General features: G+C 36.3%; 1 protein-coding gene and 1 pseudogene across 24 annotated transcripts in view; one reads left to right on the forward strand and one right to left on the reverse strand.

The window, feature by feature from the left end:
* LOC137712265 (uncharacterized) overlaps positions 1 to 26,495 on the reverse strand; it is a 49,698-nt gene that overhangs the window by 14,626 nt on the left and 8,577 nt on the right. The gene's annotated exons all lie outside the window — the stretch shown is intronic.
* On the forward strand, positions 1,133 to 15,915 carry LOC137712244 (protoheme IX farnesyltransferase, mitochondrial-like; annotated as a pseudogene).

Consider the following 26,495-nt stretch of genomic DNA (forward strand, 5'->3'; position numbering starts at 1 on the left):
CATATAATGTGTACTCATTTAAGTATTCGACAAGTCTCTTACAATTTATTGAAAAAAAAAATAAAATGCAAAATGAAAGTTATTTATTTTCTGCCTAAGTGAGTTGATGCCCAGACAGGTCTGAGCAGGTGCCTAGACGGGCGCCTCAGTAGGTCTATGGGTCATTTCTTAATTTTCAAATGCCTAGGCATTAATCGGGACGGTGACCAACCACCTAGCGCCTAGGCGGAGCTAGGCGGGGATTTTTAGAACAGTGGTATCAACCGTTCCTGGAAAAACAAGCACTCAGTCGGAAATAAATCTAAACTGATGCAATTTTGCTTTGCAAAGGGAAAACTTTGCAGAACGTGGAGGTTAAACATAAGAATTGCAACTTTTGCTTGCAAAGGGAAAATAAATCCGGAACAAAATTAACAAAAATATCATAGAATGCTAAGCTGCAATCTTGAGCATGATCAACCTACTTATTTTGAATCGAGTGACAACATACAAAATATTTTAAAATGATGACAAGAAAAGGTATGATAAAAAAGACGAAAAATAGAAACAAAAATACCACTCAAGCACCCAATGACATTGGAATTCTTCGTATCCTCTTGAAATGAAATGGGTTGAGAACCAGTCGCTAACATGCATGTCACAGACCCCCTTCAAATGGAAACAATAGAAAACACCACCTTCAAACCCAAACACTAAAAAGAGTCAAATGACATGCATGATGTTTTTGACAAATCCAATTAAATTTTTGGCACTCCAACTGTAGTGTAGAAATTAAAATATGAATGAAACACACTACAAATTGTATCTTTTGTGTCTTAAAAATGTAATTCAAATCCGAAAGTAATAAAGATAGTAAACTGTAGTTATGTGTGGCTGCACCTATCGCTTGATAATTCACATTATAATGCTTGTAAGTATATATCAACAGTAAAAAAAATCAGACGAGAATGCATTCTTTACATTATATAACAAACGTACATATGCGTTCAGGACACTATTACATAGAAAGCTTAGAGAAATTCTAACCCTTCTTGGGTCACTTCCAAATAATTAAAATTGAGGAGAAGACAACTTAATATATGCACAGTACAATTCACGAATGGACGCGACGATATATAAAGAATCCATTCATTTTTCCCTGTCTACGAATCAAAGAGAGAAAACATTTGCATAAGAATGATCCTTCAAGCTCGGGCTTCACCGATCCGATGGAGTCGGAGCCCTTTCGGCGGCGGGCTGATCTCCCGTCGTTGGCTTCCAGGGCCTCGCACATGGCCCGCCACTATGGCCAGTGCTATTGGGAGCTCTCCAAAGCTCGCCTCAGGTACTCATTTCCTCCTTTTCTTCAATCCATTTTTCATTGATTTTTTTTAAAACTCAATCATTTTTCATCTGGGAATAATTAAATCATTGTATTATCTGATATTTTTTGATAATTTCTGTGATAATTTTGTAATTTTGTGTGTGCGCGATTATTTGATATGTTTAATCTCATGTTGATTCACACAGTTGAACTTGTATTTGTTGGTATTTTACAGTTTACTAACTCAATACCAAAATATGTGGGTGATAAGTTTACAAACTCTATCACACCTCTTTCACTTTGCACTCTCAAATAAAATTGGACAAGAAAGAAATAGAGAAAGGAGGGAAGCAACAAGCTTTGGCAAAACACTTGGACTTTGATATATGAAAAGGTTTACAAACTATTGGAATAAGAAAGCTTACAAGCTTCTTCACAATTGGAAGTGGGATTCAGATGGGATGATATACAATGTTTGAGAACTTGGGTATTTATAGCAAACCAAATGATTAAACTAAGATTATTTATTACCACACAAAACACATTAAATGCACCTAATAATTGTTATTCAACCATACCTAACATTGCCTAACTTTCCATGCCTAACTTTGACATTGATTTTCAACAATAGCTAGTAGCAACCTTTTTTTGATTTGAATTTTCAACACACCTCCTCAAATCAAAACGCCTTCATTCCTAGCATTTCACGCAGTAGCCGGAATGTTTCAATTGGCAATGGCTTTGTGAAGATGTCTGCCACTTGTTCCTTGGTGTGACAGTAGACAAGTTCAATTGTCTTTTGCTTCACATGGTCCCTTAGAAAATGGAACCTGGTATCAATGTGCTTGCTCCTTCCATGTTGAACAGGATTCTTTGCAAGTTTGATTGCAGACACGTTATCTACGTGAATCACAGTCGATTCCACTTGCGGATGACACACTAACTTCAACAGATTTCTTAACCAAATTGCCTCACACACGGTTGAGGCTACAGCAACATACTCGGCTTCACATGATGACAAAGCAACAATTGATTGCTTCTTTGAAGTCCATGAGAAAGCTGTTGATCCTAGAAAAAACACATAGCCAGTTGTGCTTTTCCTTTCATCTTGGTCACCTCCCCAATCACTATCTGAATAACCAAATAATTTTGCATCTTCACCAAAATTATAAAATAGACCATAGTTTAGAGTACCTCTTATGTACCTCAAAATTCTCTTGGCGGCCAGCCAATGAGACTCCCTTGGTGTTTCCATGTATCGACTCACGAGTCCAACACCATAAACTATATCAGGTCTTGTGATTGTAAGGTACCTTAGACTTCCAACGAGGCTTTTGTACACTGTTGAGTTTACAAACTCACCCTCTCCTCCTTTGGACAGCTTCAATCCAGTTGCGACTGGGGTATTGACAGTGTTGCACTTGTCCATATTGAACTTCTTCAATATGTCTCTCATGTACCTTTGTTGAGAGATGTAGATACCATCACTTTCTTGCTTCACTTCTATGCCAAGAAAGTATGACATTAATCCATTGTCAGTCATCTCGAATTCACTGAACATGGATTGCTTGAACTCATGGAACATTGCCTCATTGTTTCCTGTAAACAATAAATCATCTACATAGAGACAAATAATTAAGAACTCCCCTTTTTCACCATTCTTCATGTAAACTGAATGCTCGTATGGACATTTCTGAAATCCATTTTGGTGAAGGTAGTTGTCGATCCTTGAGTTCCAAGCTCGTGGTGCTTGCTTGAGGCCGTACAAAGCCTTCTTCAAACGATACACCTTATCTTCTTCTCCTTGTACTTGGAAGCCTTCCGGTTGTTCCACGTACACTTCTTCCTCAAGTACTCCATTAAGGAAGGCTGACTTGACATCTAGTTGATAAATTTTCCATTTATGATGTGCGGCAAGAGAGATTAGCAATCTTACCGTGTCAAGTCTCGCAACTGGAGCATAGACTTCATCATAGTCCACTCCATACTTCTGTTTGTAGCCCTTTGCTACAAGCCTTGATTTGTATCGATCCACACTCCCATCTGCAGTGCGTTTGATCTTGTAAACCCACTTGACACCAATAGCCTTCTGATTTGGTGGGAGCTTTGTCAGCTCCCAAGTGTCATTCTTTTCGATGGCATGGATCTCTTCTTCCATGGCTTTCTTCCAACAATCTTCTTCCACAGCTTCATTGAATGAGAAAGGCTCGTGGTCTGCATACAAGCAGAAAATGTTGGTTTCTTCTTCTTCTTCTTGTCCATAAATCTCTATGAGACTCCTTAACCTCACTGGAGTTGAGGAGCTGCTTTCCTCACTAGATGTAGGACCACTCCTTGCAATTTTGTGCACTGGAGTTGTTGTGATTGTTTGAGCAGGCTGTTGCTCAATCGGTGGTACAACTTCTGGTTCTTCAAAATTAGTGGAGACGATCTTCTCTTTACTGACTTCTTTGTTGTTCCACGTCCATGTCTCTTCCTCACTGAAGATAACATCTCTACTAACCACTAGTTTGCCAGTTAGTGGGTTGTAGAGCTTGTATGCCTTGGACTCTTCACTATAGCCCACAAACACACACTTCTCACCTCTATCATCAAGTTTCCTCCTCTTGGCTTCTGGAACTTGAGCATATGCAACACACCCAAAAATTCTTAGGTGTGTAACATTCGGCTTGTATCCACTCCAAGCCTCTTGTGGTGTCATCCTCTTGACACTCTTTGTTGGACATCGATTCAACAAATAAATCGAACAAGCTACAGCTTCTGCCCATAACTCTTTTGGCAAATTCTTCTCCTTAAGCATGGACCTTGTCATGTCAAGGATGGTTCGATTCTTTCTTTCGGCTATCCCATTTTGCTGTGGGGTATAGGCAGCAGTAAGTTGATGCCTAATTCCTTACTCCTTGCAGTATGCTTGGAAAGCATTGGAGGTGTACTCTCCACCTCTATCTGATCTCACAGCCACAACCTTGTGGTTACTTTCTGCCTCTGTGAGTGCCTTGAACTCCTTGAAAATTTTTAGGGCAGCTGACTTCTCCTTGAGAAAATAGACCCAAGTCTTTCTACTGAAATCATCAATGAAGGTAATAAAATACCTATTACCTCCATAAGACATGGGATCCAATGGACCACATATATCTGTGTGCACCAACTGCAATGGTGCCTTTGCTCTCCATGTATCACCAACAGGGAACGATAGTCGTGCTTGCTTGCCAAGCACACAACCTTCACATACTTGGCGTGTGGCTTCAATCTGGGGTAGACCACGAACCATTCCTCCACTTGACAGCAACTTTAGGCCATTGAAATTAAGATGGCCAAATCGAAGATGCCATTTCCATGACTCATCTTCCATTACACCGATGTTGCAGCTTCCAATCTTTGTGTTCAAATTCAACGGAAACATCCGGTTCTTTGACATTCGAACACGTGCAATAAGCTTTCTCCTTGCATTCCTGAGAGTGAGAAGCATGTTCTCTATATGTATAATGTACCCTTTCTGGAGCAGTTGACCAATGCTCAGAATGTTGCTCTTCATACCTGGTATGTAGTAGGTATCAGAGATGTATTCTTCTCTTCCATCCTTCTGGATGATCTTGATCTTCCCTTTGCCTTCAACTGGCAACTTTGAGGAGTCACCGAGACTTACAGATCCATAGGCCCCTTTTTTGAGTTCGGCAAAAAACTCCTTCTTTCCACACATGTGATTGCTTGCACCAGAGTCCAAATACCAAACATTTTGTTGGCTACTGGAATCATGGTGTGCTAGTAAGACTGTAAGTTCTTCATCAGTATTTCCACTTGATTCTGCCATGTTGACATGCTCACCATTTTTATGTGAACATTCATTGGCATAATGTCCATATTGCTTACAGTTGTGACACTGGATATGCGCCTTTCCTCGAGTAGATCTCCACTCCTGAGACTGACCTTGATTTTGTGCATAGCCTCGACCTCTTCCTCGGGCTCGTCCTCGGCTACGGTTGGATGAGCTCCCACGACGTGAGTTCCACTGCCCACGACCTTTATTTGGTTTGTCAATATTCAACTTTGACTCCAAAGCTTGCTCTAGCGTTGTGGGGCTTGCATTCTTCTGAATGCGTTGCTCGTGAACTAGGAGGGATCCTAGTAGCTCTTCTGCGCTCATCACCTCCAAATCCTTGGATTCCTCAATGGCAGTCACCACATGCTCAAACTTAGATGTGAGTGACCGGAGTATCTTCTCCACAACTCGTACTTCATCGAGTCTCTCGCCATTTCTCCTCATCTGATTTACTATCACAATGAGCCTTGAGTGATAGTCGGAGATGCTCTCCCCTTCATTCATATGAGCAGTTTCAAAATCTGCTCGAAGTGATTGTAACCTCACTTTCTTGACTCGATCTACTCCTTTGTAGATTGTACTGAGTGTATCCCATACTTGCTTGCTCGTTGTTGCTTCTGCAACCTTCTCGAACGTTGAATCTTCCAAACCCTGGTATAGAAGATACAGCGCCTTTTGGTCCTTCTTTCGTAAGTCCTTGAGAGTGTTCCTTTGATCCGCAGTATATACGGCTTCTTGCTCGGCAGTGGGTACAACATACCCACTACTGACAACTTCCCATAGCTCCTGTGATCCAAACAATGCTTTGAATTGGATGCACCATCTTTCATAATTTTCTTTCTTCAATGTGGGAACTTGGAGTTGCACTAAGTTGGACGCCATAACTGCTGCACCTGCCAGAGTGGTATTCTGGCTCTGATACCAATTGTTGGTATTTTACAGTTTACTAACTCAATACCAAAATATGTGGGTGATAAGTTTACAAACTCTATCACACCTCTTTCACTTTGCACTCTCAAATAAAATTGGACAAGAAAGAAATAGAGAAAGGAGGGAAGCAACAAGCTTTGGCAAAACACTTGGACTTTGATATATGAAAAGGTTTACAAACTATTGGAATAAGAAAGCTTACAAGCTTCTTCACAATTGGAAGTGGGATTTGGATGGGATGATATACAATGTTTGAGAACTTGGGTATTTATAGCAAACCAAATGATTAAACTAAGATTATTTATTACCACACAAAACACATTAAATGCACCTAATAATTGTTATTCAACCATACCTAACATTGCCTAACTTTTCATGCCTAACTTTGACATTGATTTTCAACAATAGCTAGTAGCAACCTTTTTTTGATTTGAATTTTCAACAGTATTGCCCTTAAACGTTTGATTTTCTATTGGAAAGCAAGATTTAATTTCAATGTATCAATAAGATAATCTCTGTGGACAAGCTGTCATTCTTAAACAAACTGGATTGCAGAAACAATAATTAGGTTATCGAAAAGGATACACCCCATTGTGAAGAAAGTGAGGAGAAAAAAAGAAAAAAAGAAATCAAGTTTGAACACATTAAGTCCTCCTTGCCCGCAAAAATATGGTCTTTGAAATTCTCTTGGTTCTCTCCAGCAACAATTTTATGCCTCTCAAGAATCAGGGAAGAGCACCTAGATAGGATTTCCCAACTGAAATTCTCTTGCCCTTTTATACTCAGTTTTAACACATTATACACCAGCATGGAGACGAACAGACGTGTAGTCTTGTTCTTATCCTCCATGAGAAACCAATGAGGCGGCTAACCAAGAAAAAACTAAATCAATAAAGAGAGATGGATTGTCACATAAACCGAGAAGTTGCCACATGGTTATAAACTCCATCTTCTAGCATCTGATCTAACCAGACATAAACGAAAGTTCCCCGAAAAAGACAACCAAGAAGTGAGCTCCCCCTATTTCCAAATCATTGAAATCTTTCCTGAAACCATCCCAGCTCAATGGAATAGAAGTTCTTACAAATCTAGTAAGGGGCATGTTTTAATAACTGGAGATATTGTACAGGTGAGGAAACTAATTATTCAAATATGACTCCCCAACCCTTTTTCTCTTCCTAGAATTCATCCTCTCTTCTGTAACCGGTGCTAACTTGCAGCAAGATGAAGGGACTCTTATCCTGAGAATTCTATTTTGAACGGCTTGGACTCGATCTCCTCACAGCTGATTTTGCATCCCACCCATGTTCATGTAACCCACACTCGTTTCAATATAAACATTCATAAAGGATCCCTTTCTCAAGGAAATAACCATTGTCACTTGGTGAGAAAATACATATTTTCCACCTCCATCTAGTTAAGTTGAGTTATCACTTATTAAGTTATTATGCCAATTTTTTTTCAACTCCTGAATTCAGGACTCAGTTTGATTGCTCTGTTAGAAAAGGATGTTTCGATGTTTTGCTTCAACATGTAAAAGCAGTATTGGGTGTATTTTCATTCATGCATTAAACATGTACATTTTGTGTTCGTAGCGGATTCTCTTCCAACTTGGGGATTATCAAAATTTCGTCATTGAAACTTAGTTTAAGATTTTTTTTTTCTTATGAGTTTTTCACTTTCACAGCATGCTAGTCGTTGCAACTTCTGGAACTGGGTTTATTCTTGGAAGTGGCCATGCCATTGATTTTGCTGGACTTTGTTGCACATGTGTGGGTACCATGATGGTTGCAGAATCTGCTAATTCCTTAAATCAGGTTTTCTGTTCAATAACAGATTTTTCTTTCTACACACACACAATATACGGAAGTGGAGCTAACTGGTGGGTCAGTGTGCGAAGAGAGGTCTCCCTTTAACAGGAATACATACACATACACATACACATACACATACACACACACACACACGGAACATATTTTTTTTGTCCATTGAAGTTGTATCTAAGATACAAGCAGGAATGAAGATTAGCATGGAATCGGACTTTATAGGGACCAACGTGAAAATTATGAACAAATTATTTAATGATAATTAGAATCGTTTCAAGATTAATGGTTTTCGAAAGTTTCGTATTATTTTATTTTGATGGTGCAGTTTCTAATTTTTCATTGTTTAGGGCCCATTTGATCATGTTTGAGTAGTTAATGGCTCACTTTTTGCAGTACCTGTAGTTTGGTAGATCAACAATTTGATCAGGTAAGGTGTTTGAGCAGCAAAATGATGCCAAAATGAGCAGAACGAAGAACAGACCACTACCTTCACGACACATTACGATCCCTCATGCAGTCACCTGAGCATCCGCTGCTGGTTTAGCTGGCACTGCTTTGTTAACAAGCAAGGTCTTTCTTCTATAAATGTTGTATGACATTAAATTTCTGATTTCTATCACCTCAAAAGTTTGATTGTTTGGGGACTAATGTTGCAACTCTTATGGCAATACCAGCAAAGCCCCCATGCTGGACAATATCCGACAAATTCAGATGCTTTTCAAAATATGATGGTGGATTCTCACGCAGGAAGTGAGTCAAAATCTGAAGGACAATTCATTGAGGCTTCGGAAAATAGCCCATCTAGTTCCAGTCTTGAAGAGTTGGATCGTTTTTGCAAGGAGGGGAAAGTTAAGGAAGCTGTGGATATCTTGGGACAGCTAGAGATGCAGCATGTTCATGTGGATTTGCATCTCTATTTACAGTTAATGCAGGCATGCGGTGAGGCTAAGGCTTTAGAAGAAGCAAAAGTTGTTCATGACAACATTACCAGATTATTGCCTACTTTGAATGTGAGTACGCACAACAAAATCTTGGAGATGTATTCTAAATGTGGTTCTATGGACAACGCATTTTTGGTTTTCAACAAGATGCCAAATCGGAATTTGACATCGTGGGACATTATGATAACATGGTTTGCTAAGAATGGTCTTGGGGAAGATGCCATTGATCTATTTACCCAATTCAAGAAAGCAGGCTTGAAACCTGATGGCCAATTGTTTATTGGGGTTTTATACACTTGTAGTGTCGTGGGAGATATTAACGAGGGATTGCTGCATTTTGAATCGATGGGCAAAGATTATGCTATTGTCCCAAATATGGATCATTATGTGAATGTAATAGATATGCTAGGAAGTACGGGCTATCTGGATGAAGCTTTGGAATTCATTGAAAAGATGCCATTGGAACCTAATGTCGATGTTTGGAAGACCTTGATGAATCACTGTAGAGTTCATGGGCAGTTGGAGCTTGGGGACCAGTGTGCGGAGCTTATTGAGCAGCTAGATCCCTCCTGCTTAGATGAGCAATCAAAGGCTGGCCTTATTCCTGTAAAAGAATCTGACCTGGTAAAGGAGAAAGAGAAGAAAAAAATAGCAGCACAAAATCTTTTAGAAGTCAGGAGACAAGTCCATGAATATCGAGCAGGTGATAAATCGCATCCTGAGAACATTGAGATTTATGCTCAACTTAGGGGTTTAAGGGAACAGATGAAGGAAGCAGGCTACATTCCAGAGACTAGATTTGTGTTACATGACATAGATCAGGAAGGCAAGGAAGATGCTCTGCTTGCCCATAGTGAGAGACTTGCTCTTGCTCATGGCCTCATCAGCAGCTCAGCTCGTTCAACTATTAGGGTTATCAAGAATCTTCGTGTTTGTGGCGATTGCCATAACCCACTGAAGATCATTTCGAAAATTGTAGGTAGAGAACTCATCATGCGAGATGCTAAGAGGTTCCACCATTTCAAAGACGGATTGTGTTCTTGCCGAGATTATTGGTGAACATATGAAACTTGATTTATTCTTTTATCTCAGGTATTATTACAAACTTTGTTTTGAGTACTTGAAATGCAGCCATGGAATATGATAGAATGCTTTGAAAAGTAATTTTGAGACGGACCTTAATTCAACTGATCAAACTGCAAAGCGGAGTAAGCCTATCGCAAAGAGCACCTCATTCTTTCAATGTCCAATATTTAGCTATAGCATCTGTCGAGAAATCGGCGTCTGTAAATACGATAGTGCTGTTCCAACTTTGCTGCCAGGAGCTTTGATATCCTTCGAATTCTTGATGTTATCAGTATTGCTCTTCTTCATAGCTTGCGTATGCGAAATGATACATAAAACTCCAAGACTTGCAAATGCACAAGAAATTAAATCTACAAGCAATCCATGGGACATCCTTGAAAACATGTTCAAACACAACCAGAGAGTTTACTAGAAGCAATAAACCGCTTCCTGCGTAAGAGAAAAGTTTTTTCTATCCCATACATAAAACCAAGCACGACCCAAAAGATAAAGTACAAAAAGCAGTGTTTTAAAATGTACCGCTTAATCATTGGTTTCTTAACTCATCAAAATGTACAATTATGGTCATTTTCATCAACTCCGTTAAAATTTTCGTCAAGATTAGTCACGTGCCATCATGTAAGGCTGAATCAAAGGGTAAATATGACAAACCAAACCAAATGAGAAAATTGTAGCAATGGGAATGATCCTTCAGCTTTAGCCCAATTAGAACAAAAGTCTCTCAACTCATCAAAATGTGCAACTTTGATCATTTTCATCAACTCTGTTAGAATTGCCATCAAACTGAGTCATGTGCCGTGTACGTAAGCGGATCATGGTTGTGGTGTATATTATCTGTTTGTCCATGAAGCCCTTCCACCATGGCTACTTGTCCTCCTTGGCACGCGCGAGGTTGCCGAAAGAGAATCGGCGGAAGTGGAAGGGGGGAAGAGGCTGTCGATGGGGACGGGGAAGGAGACAAAACCTTTTTGGACGTGTAGAGGGTGTAAAGGAGGTGTGGCGTGGAGGGTCGCGGGAAATATGTTCTTCGAAATTCTCTTGTTTCTCTTCAGCAACAAAACCCAAAATTGGCTAGCACACTACAGCCCCAAAACCTTTTCCTTCTCACCACCGAACATTTTATGCCTCTCAAGAATGAGGGAAGAGAACCCAGATACGATTTCCCAACTCACATTTCCTTCGCAACACTATCTCAGTCATAACAATGGAGACACGGGACTTGCACTTTTATCCTCAGTATTAAAACATTATAAACCATCATGGAGACAAGCAGGTGCATAGTCTTGTCCATATAGTCATATCATAGGTTTTGACCTCCATGAGAAACCAACGAAGCAGCTAACCAAGAAAAAACTAAACCAATAAAGAGAGATGGATTGTTACATAAACCGAGAAGCTGCCACATGGTTATCGACTCCATCTTCTACCCTCTGATCTAACCAGATATAAATGAAAATGCACCGAAAAGGACAACCAAGAAGTGAGCTCCCCCAATTTCCAAATCATTGAAACTTTCCTGAAACCATCTCAGCTCAATGGAATAGAAGTTCTTACAAATCTAGTAAGGGACATGTTTCGATAACTGGACATATCGTACAAGTGAGGAAACTAATTATTCAAAGATGACTCCTCAACCCTTCCTCACATCCTAGAATTTCATCAGTTACCAGTGCTAACTTGCAGCAAGATGTAAGGGACTCTTATCCCTGAAAATTTTATTTCGACGGGCTTAGACTCAATCTCCACACAGTGGAATTTGCCTCCCACCTGTGTTCATGTAGCACATACTTGTTTTCAATATAAACATTCATAAAGGATCCCTTTCTTAAGGAAATAGCTGTTGTCACTTAGCTAGAAAATACTTGTTTTCCACCTCCATCTATTTAAGTTGAATTATCACTTATTAAGTTATTATGCCAATTTTTTCAATCCTGCATTCAGGACTCTGTTTGATTGCAGTATTGGGTGTATTTTCATTCATGCATTAAACGTCTACATTTTATGTTCGTGGCAGATTCTCTTCTAACTAGGGATTATCAATTTTTTGTCATTGAAACTTAGTTTAAGATTTTTTTTTTCTTATGAAATTTTCACTTTTACTTCAGCATGCTAGTCATCGCAACTTCTGGAACTGGGTTTATTCTTGGAAGTGGCCATGCCATTGATTTTGCTGGACTTTGTTTCACATGTGCTGGTACCATGATGGTTGCAGCATCTGCTAATTCCTCAAATCAGGTTTTCTGTTCAATAACATATTTTTCTTTTTACACACCCACACACACACACAATATACAGAAGTAGAGCTAACTGGTGGGTCGTTATGCGAAGAGACATCTCCCTTGTAACAGGAATACACACACACACGCAACATATTTTTTTTCCACTAAAGTTGGATCTAAGATGCAAGCAGGGGTGAAGCTCTTAGCATGGAACCGGAAACATGAAAATTATGAACAAAATATTTAATTATGATTAGAGTCATTTCAAGATTAATGATTTTCTAAAGTTACGTATTATTTTATTTTGATGGTGTAGTTTCTAATTTTCATTGTTTGGGGTCCATTTGATGGCTCACTATATGAAGTACATGTAGTTTTGTATATCAACTTTTTGACTAGATAATGTGTTAAATCATTGAAATTATTTGGTTTTAGGTGTTTGAGAAGCAAAATGATGCCAAAATGAATAGAACGAAGAACAGACCATTACCTTCAGGACGCATTACGATCCCTCATGCAGTCACCTGGGCATCCGCTGCTGGTTTAGCAGGCACTGCTTTGTTAGCAAGCAAGGTGCCCAAATGAATTCACACTTTTTTCTGTAGATGTTACATGCCATAAAATTTCTGATTTCCGTCACCTCAATGTTTGATCGGCTGTGAGTTTGGGAATTAATGTTGCAACTCTTATGACAAGGTTGTTGCAGGCTAATATGTTGGCAGCTGGTCTTGGAGCTTCAAATCTAATACTTTATGCATTTGTCTACACTCCATTGAAGCAGATTCACCCAGTGAATACATGGGTTGGTGCTGTTGTTGGTGCTATGCCTCCGCTTCTAGGGTAATTTGTTCTGTGATTTTCTTTGAGCTACATGCTATTTTGATTGGACCTATTGGAGTTACTTTATTTATTGCTTTGGCTGTTGAAATGTTATGCTTTCAATTGACTCATAGTAGCTTAAATGTTAGTTGTTACAATATATTTTGGCAGCCCAAAACTGATCAGGGTTTTACTTTAAATAAAAACCAAGTTTGTTTTCCAATATCTATTGAAAAGTACCCATTGTACTGTGCTAAATATTTTATACATATAATTGCATATTCCCCCAGTATCTTTTTGTCTCTGTCCTCCCCATGACCTCCCTCTCTGGTCTGAATTTTTTTGTCAATATCTATGGACTTACCTCGTAGCTTCCACTTGTTTAACAGAAAAATAGATGTCTCTCTTGCACACACACGTGCATGTTTGCGTATGTTTACACCTTATAATGGGACCATTTCAAGTCGATGATCTTGAACCACCCTGTGCAGGCATGGTTTTCTTTGCTTCACCATCTGATTGCTATAGCACTCCTGTAGCAAAGGCCTGCACCACAAGAAGCACAATTATTGTTAATCGGTTTGTCTTGGCATGTGTATGGGAAGACATGTGACCATTACTTACCTCTCTCTGATATCCCGTTTTATCTGCCTCGTAGACTTCTAGAAATGAAGCTTCTAACACAGCCATACCCTGCCAATCAACTTTGGTCTTAGGATGTTGTTATGGATATCTGTTGGGAATCATGGTGGCTGACTTTAGCTGTAGGCGTAAAAATAGAAACGTTATGTTGGTACTATTAGTTTTACAATTTTCTTGTCTATAATTCAACTCTATTTTTTCTCATTCATATGAGAATAATTCTTATTGAAAAAAATGTGAATAGATCTAGTTTTCTTTTCTATAATTCTTCGTGTTGAAGTTCCCCCTTGCTGTATTCTTGTACTCTGTAGTTTTCTTCGTGTTGATCCCTTTGCAGACCTGAACTGATATTCTTGTTTTTTTTTATTACGAGTCATGACATATATCAAGAACTGAATATTCCTGCATGTTGGGCTTTCAGTTGGGCTGCAGCTTCCGGCCAGGTTTCCCTCAATGCAATGCTACTCCCAGCTGCTCTCTACTTTTGGCAAATACCTCATTTTATGGGCCTAGCATACTTGTGCCGTAATGACTATGCTGCTGGAGGGTATGAACTTTTGGGTCTTTCATGGTCTTACTTTAACATTAATGTCATCAGCTGAAAAGATCCAAATATTTTGCACCTGGAAATTGTTTCAGAACAGGAGTTTTATTTCCTGCCTTTGCTTTCATGGGCTTTGTATCTGTTCATGGAAATAATTAATCAGTATCCAATTATGCCCTATGATTACAAGGCAGAAAGAATTATAGTTGACAGATTTTATACTTTTTGAGAGCGAATGGTGTGAAAGGCCTGTTCTGTTATCCAATTTTACTTCCCCTTTTAAATGATTAGCATGAGATTTTAGGAATTTGTAGTCAAGCTGATTGCAGGTTGGATCTTTGTTCGTGTGATGGTGGTCCACAGATTATTGATTCAGTTCACTTGGCTCCTTCCTCACTAATCCTTTTTCGTTTGTTGCATATTCAGATTTAGGATGTTCTCCCTTGCCGATGCTTGTGGTCAGAGAACGGCCTCAGTAGCTTTAAGGAATTGCATATACATGATCCCTTTGGGGTTTTTGGCCTATGACTGTAAGTCCAAGACTCACAAACCATCGTTCTTTTTCTAATCGTGTTTCTATTTGTATTTTTGTATTTCTGTTGGTGGTTGTCTTCTTGTAAAGCTCTTTGAGCATTTTTCTTTTTCTCTCTTTTCAACCAATGTCCGATCAATTTTTATTTCTTATTGAAAGAAGGTTTTCCGTCATATAGGTGTCAGCATTGGTCTTCTTTAAATTGAAAATACATTTACCTCAAGAGTCGTGTCTGAAATGGCTGTTTTCAGATTGCATTTTGAGTCTTTAGCTATTTGCATTTTGCCCAAGACTCTTGGTCGGTTTAACAAAGCTGACGAGTTATATTTGTTACTCATGGTTTGGGTGATTTCATATGTCACTGGTCCTCTTGTACATTCACTAATTTGTGGTTCCTTCGACCGATTATCGATTATATGATACTGTGGAGACAATTCTTGATCATCGTAGTACGTGATTGATTAATCGGAAATGTCATCTTTGTTATCATGCAACTCTTCTTGGTAGTAGAATGACCAACATATTCCATGCTTGAGATGCAATCCTTGGCCGTTGATCACCAAGCAGGGAATGATTAATAGATGGGGTTATGACATCTCATTCCGCCCGTTTCTTCTGTCTGCAGGGGGTATGTCTTGAATCTACTCTTCTTACTCTCGCGATAACTGCAACATCATTTTCGTTCTACCGAGACCGTACCACACATAAAGCAAGGAAGATGTTTCATGCCAGCCTTCTTTACCTTCCTGTATTTATGTCGGGGATTATGTTCCACCGCATCGTTGATAATCAACAAAGCCTTTCTGAAGAGAATTTAGAGAGTAGTGTTGAGCTTTCATTGTCCTCACAAGACGGCAATGTCAAACGGAAGAGTAGGTCGAGGAATTCCACAGATGGCTCACATGCATGTTCACCCACCTGTATCATACGCCTCTATTGCACCGTTTCCATTTCTCCCAGTTCATTCGTATGCCGATCCATGATATGTTTCTGGGTCCCTTGTTTTGTACCATGAAACGTCGAAAGCTGCCCGATAAAGTATTTTTGTTCAAAGAGCAATGTCTTTCCCCAAGCAAGCGTCTCCCGGAAAGGTAGAAAGCCTGTATTCTTTTGCAAATTGCAAGTTTCTTGTTGCGAATGTATTTTTTGCTTTGTAGTGTTGGAGGTTTAGGTGTTTGAGTTGGTAATGCATTGTTGATTTTAAGTATACGAATAAGGCGGCCATCTGTTCAATGATTATGGAAGAGCAGCTATTGATTTTTTTTGCAGAAGAATACAGAGTGATTTATAATATGAACGGTTCTGATCATAAACTCTTCATTATTAAGGAGCCAAGGTATCTGCATCAACTGCATGATCGAGTTGCTCAGCCTTTGATAGGGTTGTGTGCCCCCTGTTATATTGAGATAGCTCCTAGACTCCACGGGTTTGTGCACTTCTTAGATCATTCGATCGTCGTTAACTAATTAGGCGATTGCCCTACAGTCGTTTTTGCGAAGACAAGTCTCGTCGTCCTTGTGTTCTTAAGCTTTAGTAAGGTGATCGCTCTACAGTCGTTTTTGCGTTCACCTTGCATACCTACTTAAGCACAAGTCCCATTTGCATTTCACATATGGGATTGGAAGACTTCCAAGAACTAGCTTACATTAAGCGGCTCTCGTTCACATACTATCGTACGTAAGACTATCTTCAAAGGAGATGCCAAAAATGTCATATAAATATATAACAGTAATAAATTATGTATCATTTACTCCAACCAAGATGTCAAAGATGACATGAAAAAAAAGGCTAAGCTGATATGGACAAAGAGATATCAAATTTGAAGTTGCCTTCAAATTTGATTTTTTTTTCTATTTCTAAAGGTATTCTACTTGTCTTACCTTTAAATGAAGCACTACATTATATTATTTTTAAACCAACAATAACCCAAACTTTTATTATTTTTGTTTAAAAAAACATAAATGAAGCAATAAATTTTGGCGTATCGGGTGGAAGGAAAATATTGACAATATATTAAATTGCCAAGTCAGCCATCAAATTGAAATTTGATGTTTTGAATTTGATGTCTTCTTTGGAAATACTCGAACATACTAAAACATGTGTACAAATTACATGTGCACATGTTCAAGTGTGTGTCAACATTTGGCCACGTGTTACCATCAGTGGCTCAATTATCAATCCTATTTAGACCATCTCCAAAGAAAATGTCAAATTATAAGAGTCAAATTACAATTGATGGCTGATGTAGCAATCTGAAGTCTTATGTCAAATTTTGTACTTCTCCAACCGAATTGTCAAATATTATTTTATTATTCAAATATAGCATTAAATGATTATAATTATTTAAAAAATGTTGAAACAAAATTTTTATTGGTTGAAATGTTAGTGGAATAAGGGATCCACTATTAAAATGAGTTAACAATAAATTTGACATCAAATCACTAAGCCTTCAAATCCAGTTAGGAAATAACACTTTGGTTGGAGAGACTTTTGATGTCAAATATGCACAGTGGCATTTCACTTTGGATTTTGACATCTCCTTTAGAGATGATCTTACATTTAATTGGTATAGATGTAGGGGCCAAATGTTTATTTCAAGCCCTTCATTTCCAAATTCCAAATCTTTAATATTAAAGTTTGAACATCCGGCCACGGCTTCCCTCACAACCACATGACTTTTCCTTGTGGATCAAGTTAGAACCATCACTGCTTGGAATTTGTCTTGGGGATGGACCATCGTTTTTGTCTTATTTCTCTTGATTGACTTGTAGACTTTGTCACGGGTCTATGTGGGGCTGGATGGAGAAAAAGGAAGCTCTATTCTTAAAATTCCAAGGTTGAGCAAGAACTTCTTCTCCAATTATATGTTTCATTGAAAAAAAAAAAAAAAACAAAGAAAGAAATAAGATTGGCTATAGAAAATTATGCAAGACTAACATTGAGCTATCAATTGTTATGAATCAAATTACTTGAAATGCACATAACGTGATTTTTAAGTTATGAATTGAATTACTTGAAAGACACAGATTGATTGGCTCTTAGTTCAACTCAATTTGCAATTCTCACATGGATATGTTTACGTAAATGTATCAAACACTACGAAAATGAAAAAATAGAAAGGAAATAATGTTAAATACTTAGAAACTATCCAACAACAAAGTAATAACTTGAAAGAAATGGAAATTTGATAGATTTATATTTATCAATATATTTGTTGCTTTCTGGCAATTTGATTTGGGATATGGAATGGTTTGATTCGTGTCTTTGTGGTGATATATCTAATATCTTAACGGGTCGTGTCATGTAACACCCATTGAAATGAATGAATAATATGACCCAACCCGTTAATATTAATGAGGTAACATGCCCTGACTCATTACATGTTAAAGAAAATACATTTTAGTTAACAAATAATAAAATGAAAAATGTAATAATAAAAACATAAGTGAGATGAAAAAAATCCAACTGTAAGGATTAATATGGCTGGTGTTGTAGTAAGGTTTCTTAATTAATATAGAATTGTGAGAAAAAAAAAATATAATATATATATATATGTATATGTATATGTGTGTGTGTGTGTGTGTTTATATATATATATATATATAGAAGCCCTTAAGGGAAGGGATCTCCATTTTTCAAAAACAATGGGAACATCCTCTTAATCGTTAGATTTGACTTTAATGAAATCCTGTGGTTGAGATTTTTTGGCCTGTGATTTAATCTCAGCCACAGAATTTCATTAAAGTCGAATCTAACGGTCAAAAGGGGTATCCCCATTTTTTTTTTTTTTAAATGAGGATCCCTTCCCGTAAAGGGTCTGTATGTGTATGTGTATATGTATATGTATATGTATATGTGTGTGTGTGTGCGCGCGCGCTTGTGTTTATATATATATATATAAAGAGATACAAAGATCGTAATGACAAGCTCTACAACTTTGAAATTAGTTACCATAATCCCATAACCATATTAAATTTAATTGTTGATTGTCATTTACGTTTACGCTCCATGCTTCTCACTGTATTTCGTTTTTTTTTTTTTCCTTCAAATTTTCATTTTTGAAAACATGATCTTTTAACGGATGCAAAAAGATAAATGATTCGGATTGTTGATATCACGTTCAGATTTTTACAATTAATGAAAATATTGCTAAGAGTTTACAAAGTCTCTAGAAACTATACAATATCTACTCATATTTCAGTTAACCGTAAACATTGGGACATGATATCATCAATCCGAACCGTTCATTTTTCTGCATTAGCTAAAAGATCATGTTTTCGAAAAAGAAAATCTGAAAAACGAAATTTGGTGAGAAGAATAGAGCATAAACGATAATCAAAGGTTTAATATAAACCTAGGTTTATGGATTGCGGTGACGAATTTCGAAGTTGACCTCTTCACGAAAGTTGTAAAGCTTGTCACTACGCTAATTATTATGAATTTTTATTAATTTGCACTCAAACAATAAACACTATTAATGAGGATTTGGAGCGTTTTAAAAATCTAAACGACTATGTAACGATTTTCTAAGCTTAGAGAATGCAACCACAAGCGTCTATACTTTTACATTAATAATATTATTATTTTTTTTAATTTTGAACTCCCCCTTAAAACACTGTTCACAAGGGTTTGTAGGGTTTTAAAAATCCAAACAATGATGTACCCATCGCCAAATTGTGCGATCACGAGCGTTTACATATTTTTTCACACTTGTAAATAAATTATTATGAAATTTTAATGTGCTTTAGTATTTTTAAGGCCTAATCGGATAACAGTCCCCGTGGTGATAAGGTAATTAGAAAGTAGCCCCCGTGATAAAAAAAAAATTAGGATTTAAACCCTCATGGTATAGTCCATTAGCAAATTTAGTCCAAAAATAATTTTTCGTTAAATGTTCGATAAATACAAGGGTAAAAATGTATTTTGATGTGTTCACCTTCTTCAATGTTCAATGTTCAATCTAAATTTTACTCGACACAAAATGTCGAAGTAAAATATAAAATTTCAGAAAATTGAAGTACCATAGTGAAGCCTTGCAGCATGAGCAGTAGAGAGGCTCTTAGCTGCGTGAACCCTGGAGGCCCACAAGTCAACGTCCATGGTGGTGGTTCAACTCTCCGGCGACCCAAGTCAGCTTTTTCATTTAATTTGTATAGATGTAGGGGCCAAATGTTTATTTCAAGCCCTTCATTTAAATTCCAAATCTTTAATATTAAAGTTTGAAAAATATCCAGCCACGGGTTCCCTCACAACCACATGACTTTTCTTTGTGGATCAAGTTAGAACCATCCCTGCCTGGAATTTGTTTTGAGGATGGACCATCGTTTTTGTCTTATTTCTCTTGATTGACTTGTAGACTTTGTCAAACGTCTATGTGTGGCTGGATGGAGAAAAAGGAAGCTCTATTCTTAAAATTCCAAGGTTGAGCAAGAACTTCTCCTCCAATTATATGTTTCATTGGAAAGAAAAAAAAAAAGAAAAAAAAAAAAAAAAAAAAAGCCATCTTAAGAAAAATAAATAAATAAATAAATAAGATTGGCTATAGAATATTATGCAAGACTAATGTTGAGCTATCAATTCTTATGAATCAAATTACTTGAAATGCACATAACGTGATTTTTAAGTTATGAATTGAATTACTTGAAAGACACAGACTGATTGGCTCTTAGTTCAACTCAATTTGCAATTCTCACATGGATATGTTTATGTAAATGTATCAAACACTACGAAAATGAAAGAATAGAAAGGAAATGATGTTAAATACTTAGAAAATATCCAACAACAAAGTAATAACTTGAAAGAAATGGAAATTTGATAGATTTATATTTATCAATATATTTGTTGCTTTCTGGCAATTTGATTCGGGATATGGAATGGTTTGATTCATGTCTTTGTGGTGATATACCTAATATCTTAACGGGTCGTGTCGTGTAACACCCATTGAAATGAACGGATAATATGACTCAACCCGTTAATATTAATGAGGTAATATGCCTTGACTCATTACATGTTAAAGAAAATATATTTTAGTTAACAAATAATAAAATGAAAAAAGTAATAACAAAAACATAAGTGAGATGAAAAAAATCCAACGGTAAGGATTTAATCTCACATATATGGGTAGTGTTGTAGTAAGGTTTCTTAATTAATATAGAATTGTGAATATATATATATATATATATATATATATATATATATATATATATATATATATATAGGGGAAGCCTTTAAGGGAAGGGATCTCCATTTTTCAAAAAAAATAGGGACATCCTCTTGACCGTTCGATTTGACTTTAATGAAATCCTGTGGTTGAGATTCTGTGGCCTGTGATTTAATCTCAACCACAGAATTTCATTAAAATCAAATCTAACGGTCAAGAGGGGTATCCCAATTTTTTTTGAAAAATGGGGATCACTTCCCTTAAAGGGTCTGCATATATATATTCTACAACTTTTGTGAAGATGTCAACTTTGAAATTCGTTACCATAATCCCATAACCATAGATTTAAATTCAATCGTTGTTTGTCATTTACGTTTACGCTCTATTCTTCTCACTGTATTTCGTTTTTTTTTTCCTTCAAATTTTCATTTTTGAAAACATGATCTTCTAGTGGATGCAAAAAGATAAACAATTTGGATCGTTGATATCACGTTCAAATTTTTACGGTTAGTGAAAATATTGCTAAGAGTTTATAAAGTCTCTAGAAACTATACAATATCTACTCATATTTCAGTTAACCGTAAACATTGGGACATGATATCATCGATCCGAACCATTCATTTTTCTGCATCATAAAAAATATCATGTTTTCAAAAAAGAAAATCTGAAAAACGAAATCTGGTGAGAAGAATAGAGCATAAATGATAATCGAAGGTTTAATATAAATCTAGGTTTATGGATTGCGGTGTCAAATTTAGAAGTTGACCCCTCCACAAAAGTTGTAAAACTTGTCACTACTTTAATTATTATGAATTTTTATTAATTTGCACTCAAACAATAAACACTATTAATGAGATCTAAACGACTACGTAACCATTTTCTAAGCTTAGAGAATGCAATCACAACCGTTTATACTTTTATATTAATAATTTTTTTTTTTAATTTTGAACTCCCCCTTAAAACACTGTTCACGAGGGTTTGTAGGGTTTTAAAAATCCAAACAATGATGCACCCATCGCCAAATCGTGCGATCACGAGGGTTTGCATATTTTTTCACACTTGTAAATCAATTATTATGAAATTTTAATGTGCTTTAGTATTTTTAAATTGTTTTTGTATGTTTAATGTGCTTTGAAATTTTATAATCTTACTTATGCGAGATTAAATACTATGGCTATTGTAGTAAGGTTTTTTAGTAGTTTAAAATTATTAACTAACTTTTTTCTTATCGGGTCGAAACCGGTCATCCGCGGGTAAATACTATGAGAGGTTAATGTGTTCTTAACGTATGACCGATAACGATCCGATTAGTTAACTCGTTGACCCAAAACCCGTTATTTTCTTGTCGTTTCGAATCAGATTAACAGGTCATGTAAGAAATTGTCATGTCTATGCTCCAATTTGGACCTCCCTTTTCTCTGATACATAATTTGTCTTCTAGACTACTGTACATCACACAAAATGTGCATTTCAAAGAACTTTATCGGAGTTGTTTTATTTCATAGGTTACTAAGTGTCTCTCATGACTTTTCTTTGGGGGATGAAGTTGACTATCACTACCTGGAATTAGTTTTGGAGATGGACCATCATTTTTGCCTTTTATCTCTTGACTGACTTATAAATTTTTCCACAACGACTTTGTCTACCATCTTTGTGGCGCTGGATGTGGAAGAATGAAGATTCTTTCATAAATTTCAAAGGTTGAGCAAAATCTCCTCCAATTATATTTTTGACGGGAAAAATAATCATCTTAAGACAAAAAAAAGAGAGAGAGAAAGGAAATAAGACCTGTAGAATATTATTCCTTGTGAGGTATATAATTATATATGCAAGTGGTAAATTATCTTGATGGATAAGGTCTTTCTCTTTGACCAACGAAGAGAAAGCTTTGTTTACTCTGATACATAATTTATCTTCTAGATGACTACTCATTCATCTCACAATGTGTATTTCAGAGAACCTATTGGAGTTGTATTTCTCAGGTTACTAACCATTTCTCGCAAACAAGTTATGTTCTTCAAGGTATGTGGCATAGATGGGGTTATGATCCAAGTTAAGTTCCTTTCTATGCCTTATTTTATAAAGGACTTCAAATATTTTCTTTATGTATGACAAATGATAACCACAAGTTGATTGGCTTTGAGTTCAACTCAGTTTGCAATTCTCACATGGATATGTTTACAGAAATGTATAAAAGACCATACGAAAATGAAAGAACAGAAGGGAAATGATGTTAAATACTTAGAAAATATCCAACTACAAAGTAATAACTTGAAAGAAATGAAAAATATAAGAGATCAAGCAAGTTAAACCCATTTGGGCAAACTTTCTTGCAAGTCGGGCAAGTTCGTGCACATTATTGAAGTGATTTGAAAAGAATTTTCTTAAAGGGATTTGAAGCAGAGCTTTAAACATAAATACATGTACAAATATAAATACATGTACAAACATAAATACAATATCTACTCATATTTCAATTAACCGTAAACATTGGGACATGATATCATCGATCCGAACCGTTCATTTTTCTGCATCATCTAAAAGATCATGTTTTCAAAAAAGAAAATCTGAAAAACGAAATCTGGTGAGAAGAATAGAGCATAAATGATAATCGAAGGTTTAATATAAATCTAGGTTTATGGATTGCGGTGTCAAATTTCGAAGTTGACCCATTCACGAAAGTTGTAAAGCTTGTCACTACTTTAATTATTATGAAATTTTATTAATTTGTAAACACTATTAATGAGATCTAAACGACCATGTAACCATTTTCTAAGCTTAGAGAATGCAACCACAAGTGTTTATACTTTTACATTAATAATATATTTTTTTTAATTTTGAACTCCCCCTTAAAACATTGTTGACGAGGGTTTGCATATTTTTTCACACTTGTAAATCAATTATTATGAAATTTTAATGTGCTTTAGTATTTTTAAATTGTTTTTGTATGTTTAATGTGCTTTGAAATTTTATAATCTTACTTATGCGAGATTAAATACTATGGTTATTGTAGTAAGGTTTTTTAGTAGTTTAAAATTATTAACTAACTTTTTTCTTATCGGGTCGAAACCGGTCATCCGTGGGTAAATACTATGAGAGATTAATGTGTTCTTAACGTATGACCGATAATGATCTGATTAGTTAACTCGTTGACCCAAAACCCGTTATTTTCTTGTCGTTTCGAATCAGATTAACAGGCCATGTAAGAAATTGTCATGTCTATGCTCCAATTTGGACCTCCCTTTTCTCTGATACATAATTTTTCTTCTAGACTATTGTACATCACACAAAATGCGCATTTCAAAGAACTTTATCGGAGTTGTTTTATTTCATAGGTTACTAAGTGTCTCTCATGACTTTTCTTTGGGGGTGAAGTTGAACTATCACTACCTGGAATTAGTTTTAGGGATGGACCATCATTTTGGCCTTTTATCTCTTGACTAACTTATAAATTTTTCCACAACGACTTTGTCTACATTCTTTGTGGCGCGGGATGTGGAAGAATGAAGCTTCTTTCATAAATTTCAAAGGTTGAGCAAAATCTCCTCCAATTATATTTTTGATGGGAAAAATAATCATCTTAAGACAAAAAAAAGAGAGAGAGAAAAGAAATAAGACCTGTAGAATATTATTCCTCGTGAGGTATATAATTATATATGCAAGTGGTAAATTGTCTTGATGGATAAGGTCTTTCTCTTTGACCAACGAAGAGAAAGCTTTGTTTACTCTGATACATAATTCATCTTCTAGATGATTACTCATTCATCTCACAATGTGTATTTCAGAGAACCTATTGGAGTTGTATTTCTCAGGTTACTAACCATTTCTCGCAAACAAGTTATGTTCTTCAAGGTATGTGGCATAGATATGGTTATGATCCAAGTTAAGTTCCCTTCTATGCCTTATTTTATGAAGGACTTCAAATATTTTCTTTATGTATGACAAATGATAACCACAAGTTGATTGGCTCTTAGTTCAACTCAGTTTGCAATTCTCACATGGATATGTTTACAGAAATGTATACGAAAATGAAAGAACAAAAGGGAAATGATGTTAAATACTTAGAAAATATCCAACTACAAAGTGATAACTTGGAAGAAATGAAAAATATAAGAGATCAAGCAAGTTAAACCCATTTGGGCAAACTTTCTTGCTAGTCGGGCAAGTTCGTGCACATTGTTGAAGTGATTTGAAAAGAATTTTCTTAAAGGGAATCGATCTTACATGCAATGTAGCAGAGCTTTAAACATAAATACATGTACAAACATGCTAGATTACAAAAGGAATTTGAAATATTGTAGGCTGCAGAGATTCAAAGTTTTTATGAGTTGTGAGTTGAGTATCATTTTCTTCTTTCTTTATGCTACTATATATAGAACATACATTTCTTCTAGTTTAAACCTTTTACTCTTAGCATAATTATGTCTGCTCCTAGTTGTCGATGTGAATACTAATAGAAGAAAAAAAAATTACAATTCAACTGGAGCTTTTATCCCTTCAAAATTACCAAAATGTCATCAGAAAGTAGCTTTTCCTCTGTAAAACTGACTAGGTTAAATGTATAGTGTGATAGGGTGTTTGTAGCCCACAATGCCACATGTAAAAGTACTTTTAAATTCTTGAGCTCAATTACTGTTTACTTATGTTGAAATTAAATATCCATTAGCACTTGAATGAAATAAAGGCATTAGGCCCAAACTTATTCTGGGTCAAAACATCTTGTTCATTTTTTACCCTCACGTAGACGAGAAATTATAGCGTAGTACAGTAATACCACGTCATCCGTGATATTTCCTTTCAAATTTCACCATGTGTCATGTTTTTACACAAGTGGAATTTAATCTCATTTTTAATCTTTAAAAAAAATTTAAATTTAAAAATGAAAAAAAAAAAAAAAAAAAAAAAAGAACAAAACAGATCGTGTTCCTGAAGTTTTAGCCCTTTCCACACACCGCCGCATATCTTTTGTTCACGATTTGGGGATTAAAATCGAAAATCCTTTCGGATGCCGGCTCCCAAGCGGTGTGAAGGCGTTTCGAAATACATTCAGCGTGGCTGATGGGTTTGCTTGGCTGAGTCGGACTCATCGATTCAGCGTGGTTCTGGTTGAATTTGGAAAGTTGGTAAAGAAGAAAACGGGATTTGATTTGAAGGTTAGACAATTAGATTCAATTTTAGTTTCTGTATTCTTTTGTTTTGATTAAGTTGGGTGGGCACTGACTGATTTTGTTTTGAAATTTCCGTGACTAATGAGGAAATCATCAGAAAATTGAGATTCAATTCCAGCTGTATAAAAGTGGTCGAACGTGGCAAACTTTGAATGGAAGTACCACGAATGATCTATAAGTTATGGAAGAACATTGTCTACCGCTCAAATTTAAAAGAGATGCATCATGAAAAGTGATGAACTTTATATTATTTTATTTTCGATGCACAAGGAATTAATTTTAATTAAAATGTTTCATGATAATGAACTAATCTCCACTGAAAAATGAAAAAAATAAATCCTTCCATCTCAGGATAATTTGTCAATCAATATTTCAATTCTCTTGTGGAAAATGATTTTTAAAACTAATTAAGTAGATCGATTATTGCTATATATGTGCCTGACGTTTCTTTGGGGATGAAGTTGAACCATCACTGTCTACAATTTGTTTTGGGGATGGACAAAAA

The sequence above is a fragment of the Pyrus communis genome, chromosome 1 (genome assembly GCF_963583255.1).
Source record: "Pyrus communis chromosome 1, drPyrComm1.1, whole genome shotgun sequence".
NCBI lineage: Eukaryota > Viridiplantae > Streptophyta > Magnoliopsida > Rosales > Rosaceae > Pyrus > Pyrus communis.